The sequence below is a fragment of the Schistocerca nitens genome, chromosome 9, assembly GCF_023898315.1.
Source record: "Schistocerca nitens isolate TAMUIC-IGC-003100 chromosome 9, iqSchNite1.1, whole genome shotgun sequence".
NCBI lineage: Eukaryota > Metazoa > Arthropoda > Insecta > Orthoptera > Acrididae > Schistocerca > Schistocerca nitens.
In genome coordinates this window covers 486,839,339-486,848,192 of record NC_064622.1, presented here as the reverse complement: position 1 = coordinate 486,848,192, position 8,854 = coordinate 486,839,339, and positions in this window count along the sequence as shown.

The following is an 8,854-nucleotide window of genomic DNA, read 5'->3' as shown; positions in this document are numbered from 1 at the left end:
GTCGAGGGGACACTGAATAGTGCACGGTACATCCAAACCGTCATCGAACCCATCGTTCTACCATTCCTAGACCGGCAAGGGAACTTGCTGTTCCAACAGGACAATGCACGTCCGCATGTATCCCGTGCCACCCAACGTGCTCTAGAAGGTGTAAGTCAACTACCCTGGCCAGCAAGATCTCCGGATCTGTCCCCCATTGAGCATGTTTGGGACTGGATAAATCGTCGTCTCACGCGGTCTCCACGTCCAGCACGAACGCTGGTCCAAGTGAGGCGCCAGGTGGAAATGGCATGGCAAGCCGTTCCACAGGACTACATCCAGCATCTCTACGATCGTCTCCATGGGAGAATAACAGCCTGCATTGCTGCGAAAGGTGGATATACACTGTACTAGTGCCGACATTGTGCATGCTCTGTTGCCTGTGTCTATGTGCCTGTGGTTCTGTCAGTGTGATCATGTGGTGTATCTGACCCCAGGAATGTGTCAATAAAGTTTCCCCTTCCTGGGACAATGAATTCACGGTGTTCGTATTTCAATTTCCAGGAGTGTATTTTGAGCTCAAACGTAATGAGGTACCATGAACAGAATGACCTCATCAACGCCAAACAGCATGAATTTTGAAGATGTAGATTACGTGAAACCCAAATACCACTATTCTCGCATGCCATGGATCGAAGCAGTCAGTTAGATGCAGTATTCTTCGATTCCCGAAAAGCGTTTGACGCTATAACACAGTTACACTGATTGATATAAATACGGTCGTATGGGGTATCAAGTGAAATTTTAGACGGGATTGGGGCTCTTTTAGTAGGGAGGACGTAGTATGTTATTCTTGGACATCGTCATATATAGAAATAACTTCTGGTGCGTCCAAGGGAAGCGTGTTGCGAATCTTGCTGTTCATGTTGTATGTTAATGACCTTGCGGACAATATATTAATAGTAACCTCAGACCTTTCGCAGACGACGGAGTTGTCTATAATGAAGCTGCAATAAATATTCACTCAGATCTTGATAATATTTCAAAGCAGTGCAGAGATTGGCAACTTACTTTAAACATCCATAAATGTAAAACTGTGCACTTCGCAAGTCAAGAAAAATATAGTATCTTATGAGTGTAAGTGAGTGACAGGTGAAATCGGTCAACTCATAAAAATAAGGATATCACGTGCAATGATCAAATAATCTCAGCCGCGGGTTAAGAAGGCGGCTGACTGCCATTCACTGGTAAAGTACTGGGAAAATGCAATCGGTCTACAAAGGGAACTGCATACAAAGCTCTCGTGCGTGACATGCTAAAAAGGTTACTCAGGTCTGTGGGACCAGTACCAAAGAAAACTGTCCTCGTCATCACTGTAGAGTCTTGTATCGTGGGAAGCAGAGGAGAGGAACACATCGATTAATACGGTTCTTTATTTGAATAAAGCTGCTACTTAACTTGAATAGAGACCGTGTTCGTGGTACAAACACAGCAGTAATAGTCCTCTTGCAGACAATATCTGTAATCTTACTGTTACAAACTAGTCTGGTTGCTATGCACCGTCGTAGCCTGAGTGAGCCTGTGAGTCAGCGTCGTCCTCCGGGCAGTGGCGGCGGCCTAACTACTTGCTGTCGAGAAGGCGTGTTACTTGTCAGAGACACTCTGGCCTCTCCCATGGCGCACTTGGCTCAACAGCTACTATCGATCTTCGCGCTTCGTCTTTGCCAACCGGTGTGCTGGCGACGGCTTATGCCAGTAAAGAAGAAATGTCAGGTAGGTCGTTCTGCTGTACATCCCCAGGATGATGGACAGAATCCGCCGTAAATTGCAAAACACAATTTTCCGTACATCTCCCTGGTCGTATGATAGTATATTGTGATACGTATTGCTGCATTATGTTGAAAGACACACTGCTCACTAGGTGTATATATTTGTATATTATACACTCCTGGAAATTGAAATAAGAACACCGTGAATTCATTGTCCCAGGAAGGGGAAACTTTATTGACACATTCCTGGGGTCAGATACATCACATGATCACACTGACAGAACCACAGGCACATAGACACAGGCAACAGAGCATGCACAATGTCGGCACTAGTACAGTGTATATCCACCTTTCGCAGCAATGCAGGCTGCTATTCTCCCATGGAGACGATCGTAGAGATGCTGGATGTAGTCCTGTGGAACGGCTTGCCATGCCATTTCCACCTGGCGCCTCACTTGGACCAGCGTTCGTGCTGGACGTGCAGACCGCGTGAGACGACGCTTCATCCAGTCCCAAACATGCTCAATGGGGGACAGATCCGGAGATCTTGCTGGCCAGGGTAGTTGACTTACACCTTCTAGAGCACGTTGGTTGGCACGGGATACATGCGGACGTGCATTGTCCTGTTGGAACAGCAAGTTCCCTTGCCGGTCTAGGAATGGTAGAACGATGGGTTCGATGACGGTTTGGATGTACCGTGCACTATTCAGTGTCCCCTCGACGATCACCAGTGGTGTACGGCCAGTGTAGGAGATCGCTCCCCACACCATGATGCCGGGTGTTGGCCCTGTGTGCCTCGGTCGTATGCAGTCCTGATTGTGGCGCTCACCTGCACGGCGCCAAACACGCATACGACCATCATTGGCACCAAGGCAGAAGCGACTCTCATCGCTGAAGACGACACGTCTCCATTCGTCCCTCCATTCACGCCTGTCGCGACACCACTGGAGGCGGGCTGCACGATGTTGGGGCGTGAGCGGAAGACGGCCTAACGGTGTGCGGGACCGTAGCCCAGCTTCATGGAGACGGTTGCGAATGGTCCTCGCCGATACCCCAGGAGCAACAGTGTCCCTAATTTGCTGGGAAGTGGCGGTGCGGTCCCCTACGGCACTGCGTAGGATCCTACGGTCTTGGCGTGCATCCGTGCGTCGCTGCGGTCCGGTCCCAGGTCGACGGGCACGTGCACCTTCCGCTGACCACTGGCGACAACATCGATGTACTGTGGAGACCTCACGCCCCACGTGTTGAGCAATTCGGCGGTACGTCCACCCGGCCTCCCGCATGCCCACTATACGCCCTCGCTCAAAGTCCGTCAACTGCACATACGGTTCACGTCCACGCTGTCGCGGCATGCTACCAGTGTTAAAGACTGCGATGGAGCTCCGTATGCCACGGCAAACTGGCTGACACTGACGGCGGCGGTGCACAAATGCTGCGCAGCTAGCGCCATTCGACGGCCAACACCGCGGTTCCTGGTGTGTCCGCTGTGCCGTGCGTGTGATCATTGCTTGTACAGCCCTCTCGCAGTGTCCGGAGCAAGTATGGTGGGTCTGACACACCGGTGTCAATGTGTTCTTTTTTCCATTTCAAGGAGTGTAGATCTGAGGATGGTCATTATGGACTGAAACCGGTCATCGTCTAAAGAATTCATATTCTGATCAGACTGGAATAAAAAACATTAAACATTTGTATACACAATATACTAACCGACCAAAGAGAGTGTCCCAGATTGGCAAAGGGCAAACGGGATGTAATCGTAATGTCGGAATATTCTGCTCACTAAAAGTCACCTGCTTCAGACGGTATTCAAGCCAATGGTATAATCATAAGTAACGCTTAAATGCGTATAAACCGTGTGAAACATTTTGCCGAACTACGAATACACAGGTGACAGGAACCTGCAGTGATGCAGAAGCTTACGGTTCATCAGGCGCGTCTGTTCAAGTAATCCTGAATCTACACTACTGGCAATTAAAATTGCTACACCAAGAAGAAATGCTGATGATAAACGGGTATTCATTGGCCAATTATATAATACTAGAACTGACATGTGATTACGTTTTCACGCAATTTGGGTGCATAGATCCAGAGAAATAAGTACCCAGAAAAACCACCTCTCGCCGTAATAACTGCCTTGATGCGCCTGGACATTGGGTCAAACAGGGCTTGGATGGCGTGTACAGGTACAGCTGCCCATACAGCTTCAACACGATACCACAGTTCATCAAGAGTAGTGACTGGCGTATTGTTACCAGCCAGCTGCTAGGCCACAATTGACCAGACGTTTTCAATTGGTGAGAGATCTGGAGAATGTGCTGGCCAGGACAGCAGTCAAACATTTTCTGTATCCAGAAAAGCCCGTGCAGGACAGGACCTGCAACATGCGGTCGTGCATTATCCTGCTGAAATGTAGGGTTTCGCAGGGATCGAATGAAAGGTAGAGCCACGGGTCGTAACGCATCTGAAATGTAACGTCCACTGTTCAAACTGCCGTCAATGCGAACTAGAGGTGACCGAGACGTGTAACCAATGGCACCCCATACCATCACGCCGGGTGATACGCCAGTATGGCGATGACGAATACACGCTTCCAATGTGCGTTAACCGCGATGTCACCAAACACCGATACGACCATCATGGTGCTGTAAACAGAACCTGGATTGATCCGGAAAAATGACGTTTTGCCATTCGTGCACCCAGGTTCGTGGTTGAGTACACCATCGCAGGCGCTCCTGTCTGTGATGCAGCGTCAAGGGTAACCGCAGCCATGGTCTCCGAGCTGATAATCCATGCTGCTGCAAACTTCGTCGAACTGTTTGTGCAGATGGTTGTTGTCTTCCTAACGTCCCCATCTGTTGATTCCGGGATCGAGACGTGGCTGCACGATCAAGTTACAGCTATGCGGATAAGATGCCTCTCATCTCGACTTCTAGTGATACGAGGCCGTTGGGATCCAGCACGGCGTTCCGTATTACCCCCCTGAACCCACCGATTCCATATTCTGCTAACAGTCGTTGGATCTCGAACAACGCGAGCAGCAATGTCGCGATACGATAAACCGCAATCGTGATAGGCTACGATCCGACCTTTATCAAAGTCGGAAACGAGATGGTACGCATTTCTCCTCTTTACACGAGGCATCACAACAACGTTTCACCAGGCAACGCCGGTCAACTGCTGTTTATGTATGAGAAATCGGTTGGAAACTTTCCTCATGTCAGCACGTTGTAGGTGTCGCCACCGGCGCCAACCTTGTGTGAATGCTCTGAAAAGCTAATCATTTGGATATCACAGCATCTTCTTCCTGGCGGTGAAATTTCGCATCTGTAGCACGTCATCTTCGTGGTGTAGCAATTTTAATGGTCAGTAGTGTATTTTAATGAGACAAATGTGGTGAGAATCTTAAATAAATTTTTGTTATCTATCAAGTTTGTTTTCGAAAATTTTAGGGGGATCTTTCTAATGTGTTAGTAGGGTGACTGGCTTGCCCATGTCTTCTGTACGCAGTCAACCAGTCACATTTCCCTGCGCCTTTCTTTTAGCTCTTCTGTTGTTTTACTTCCGTTTCTACCCCCGTTTCCGTTGTCTTTCGGTGTGTGAGATGGAGTGGCTGTGTGAGGGTGGGAGTGAGTGAATGAGTGTCGTTTTGCAGGATTCCTCCTCACTGTAACTTTATTTACGTTCGTTTCTTTTAATACGTGTAAGAGCCGTGATGATAGCCTGTCCGTCGAGTACGCGTCAGCGCCCGACACCCGCCCAGGTGATGGTTTAAAACTTTATTATTACCCGTCGCAGAGATCAGCGGGGCGCCAGGCGACGTGGACCAGCCTGTACAGTGGTGCTGCAGCTGAGAGGAAGACACGGTGGTGGGTCTGCATGAATGCGGCTGCGGCAGCTTTTGTCCCAGCGAGGACAGCCTGCTGACAGCCGCAGGTCTCGCGTCACGGAGAGAGGTCTACCCATCTGTGTGTCAGGTGCGTCGACGTCACATCTGTGCGTCACAGCGGTCCACAACACGTCCAGTCCCTAGCGCTTACGAATGGATAGAGCACTGAAAGACCTGAGTCGAAACAAGGCCCCGGGAGTAGACAACATTCCATTAGAACTACTGACAGCCTTGGGAGAGCCAGGCCTAACAAAACACTACCATCTGGTGAGCAAATTGTATGAGACAGGGGAAATACCCTGAGACTTCAAGATGAATATAATAATTCCAATCCCAAAGGAAGCAGGTGTTGACAGATGTGAAAATTACCGAACTATTAGCTTAATAAGTCACGGCTGCAAAATACCAACGCGAATTCTTTACAGACGAATGGAAAAACTGGTAGAAGCCGACCTCGGGGAAGATCAGGTTGGATTCCGTAGAAATATCGGCATACGTGAGGCTTAGAAGCTAGATTAAGGAAAGGCAAAACTACGTTTCTAGCATTTGTAGACTTAGAGAAAGCTTTTGACAGTGTTGACTGGAATACTCTCATTCAAATTCTGAAGGTGGCAGGAGTAAAATACAGGGACCGAAAGGCTATTTACAATTTGTACAGTAACCAGATGGCATAAGGGTCGAGCGACATGAAAGGGAAGCAGTGGTTGGGAAGGGAGTGAGACAGGGTTGTAGCCTCTCCCCGATGTTATTCAATCTGTATATTGAGCAAGCAGTGAAGGAAACAAAAGAAAAATTCGGAGTACGTATTAAAATCCATGGAGAAGAAATAAAAACTTTGAGGTTCGCCGATGACATTGTAATTCTGTCAGAGACAGCAAAGGACATGGAATGGCAGTTGCACGGCATGGACAGTGTCTTGAAAGGAGGATATAAGATGAACATGAACAAAAGCAAAACGAGGATAATGTAACGTAGTCGAATTGAGTGATGCTGAGGGAATTAAATTAGCATATGAGACACTTATAGTAGTAAAGAAGTTTTGCTATTTGGGGAGCAAAACAACTGATGGTGGTCGAAGTAGAGAGGATATAAAATGTAGACTGGCAATGGCAAGGAAAGCATTTCTGAAGAAGAGTATAGATTTAAGTGTCAGGAAGTCGTTTCTGAAAATATTTGTATGGCGTGTAGCCATGTATGGAAGTGAAATATGGACGATAAATAGTTTGGACAAGAAGAGAATAGAAGCTTTCGAAATGTGGTGCTACAGAAGAATGCTGAAGTCTAGATGGGTAGATCACGTAACTAATGAGGAAGTACTGAATAGGATTGGGGAGAAGAGGTGCCGGCCGAAGTGGCCGTTCGGTTAAAGGCGCTGCAGTCTGGAACCGCAAGACCGCTACGTTCGCAGGTTCGAATCCTGCCTCGGGCATGGATGTTTGTGATGTCCTTAGGTTAGTTAGGTTTAACTAGTTCTAAGTTCTAGGGGACTAATGACCTCAGGAATTGAGTCCCATAGTGCTCAGAGCCATTTGAACCATTTGGAGAAGAGGTGTCACAACTTGAATAGAAGAAGGGATCGGTTGGTAGGACATGTTCTGAGGCTTCAAGGGATCACCTATTTAGTATTGGAGGGCAGCGTGGGGGGTAAAAATCGTAGAGGGAGACGAAGAGATTAATACACTAAGCAGATTCAGAAGGATGTAGGTTGCAGTAGGTACTGGGAGATGAAGAAGCGTGCACAGGATAGAGTAGCATGGAGAGCTGCATCAAACCGGTCTCAGGACTGAAGACCACAACAACAACAACAACAACAAGCTTCGGAGGGGGTCTTAGACACTATTAAAAATACGCTGCGGGACAAATGATTGAGGAAGTGATAAACCGACATGTGACATCCAGAACGAACCACTAACTCTGCTGGGGAGCGTGTCCTGTTTTGAAACTTTCTGGCGGGCTACAGCTGTGTGCAGGGGCCGGTACTTGAAATCGCACCCATGCCGTCTGCAGACAACTCCGTGCCCGAGTGAGCTACCCCAGCACGACGCGCGGTCCGCCGTGCAGCCTCACTTCCTCCGGTAGTGCTCCTGTAAGCGTGCACGGATGTAGCTCTGGCGGTGAGAGACTTGCCTGCGAAAGGCGTGAGTCCCAGTCCTGCGCACGGTTTTACTCTGCGTGGAAGTTTCAGACAGTAGCATATATCCGGACTGAGTGTTCCTCTCTACAAGAAAGTGCTTACTGTTAAGCCGCCTGCTGACAGATTTAGCCTGGTAGTGACGCACACCTATTTCTGACACAGTTCCAACAGTAGTAGTACAGCATGTACTAACCATTTTAGAAGCTGTATTATGCGTTCAAATACACTCTTAAACAAAATAAGTCACACCACGACGGAATTAGGTGAAAGGGTCGGAAATCGGTAGATATGTCGTACATGCACAGGCAAATAAATGACTACAATTTCAGAAGAAGTTGATGATTTTTTGGAGAAACAACTTCACAAGTTAAGCAAATCAACAACGCCTAACCTCTAGCCCTTATGCAAGCAGTTATTCGGCTTGGAATTGATTGGCAAAGTTGTTGGATCTTCTCCTGAGGGGTATCGTCCCAAATTCTGTCCAACTGGTGCGTTAGGTCGACGAAACGCAGAGATGGTTGGACGGCAAGGTAGGGTTTGGAACCGTGAGGACAAGGTGTAGAAACTCTCGCCGTGTGTAAACAGGCATTTACATCCCAAAATGTAAGTCCAGGATGGCTATCCAGGAATAGCAACAAAAGGGGCCCAAGATATCGTCGACACACCGCTAGGCTGTAAGCGTGCTGCGGATGACAACGCTATGGAAAGGGAAGACACCCCACATCATTGTTCTGGTTGTCGGGGAGACAGGTTGCTACCCCACCACTGTTCGGGGCGTCTCCAGACACGTATTGGCTGGACACTGGGTCTCAGTTCTAAGCGAGACTTAACCACTGAAGACAGTTCCACTACAAGAGACAAGATTCCACGCCGAAGATGAGTCTGGAGACGTAGTGGAGATCGGTGGGATACCAGCCTATCGCCTGCCATGTGACCCGACAACTAGGAGTGCTGCTCTGGGATGCCATTTCTTTTCAGAACAGGACCGCTTCGTTTCTCATTCGCGGCATCCTTACAGCACGGCGGTGTTGTTGTTGTTGTGGTCTTCAGTCCTGAGACTGGTTTGATGCAGCTCTCCATGCTACA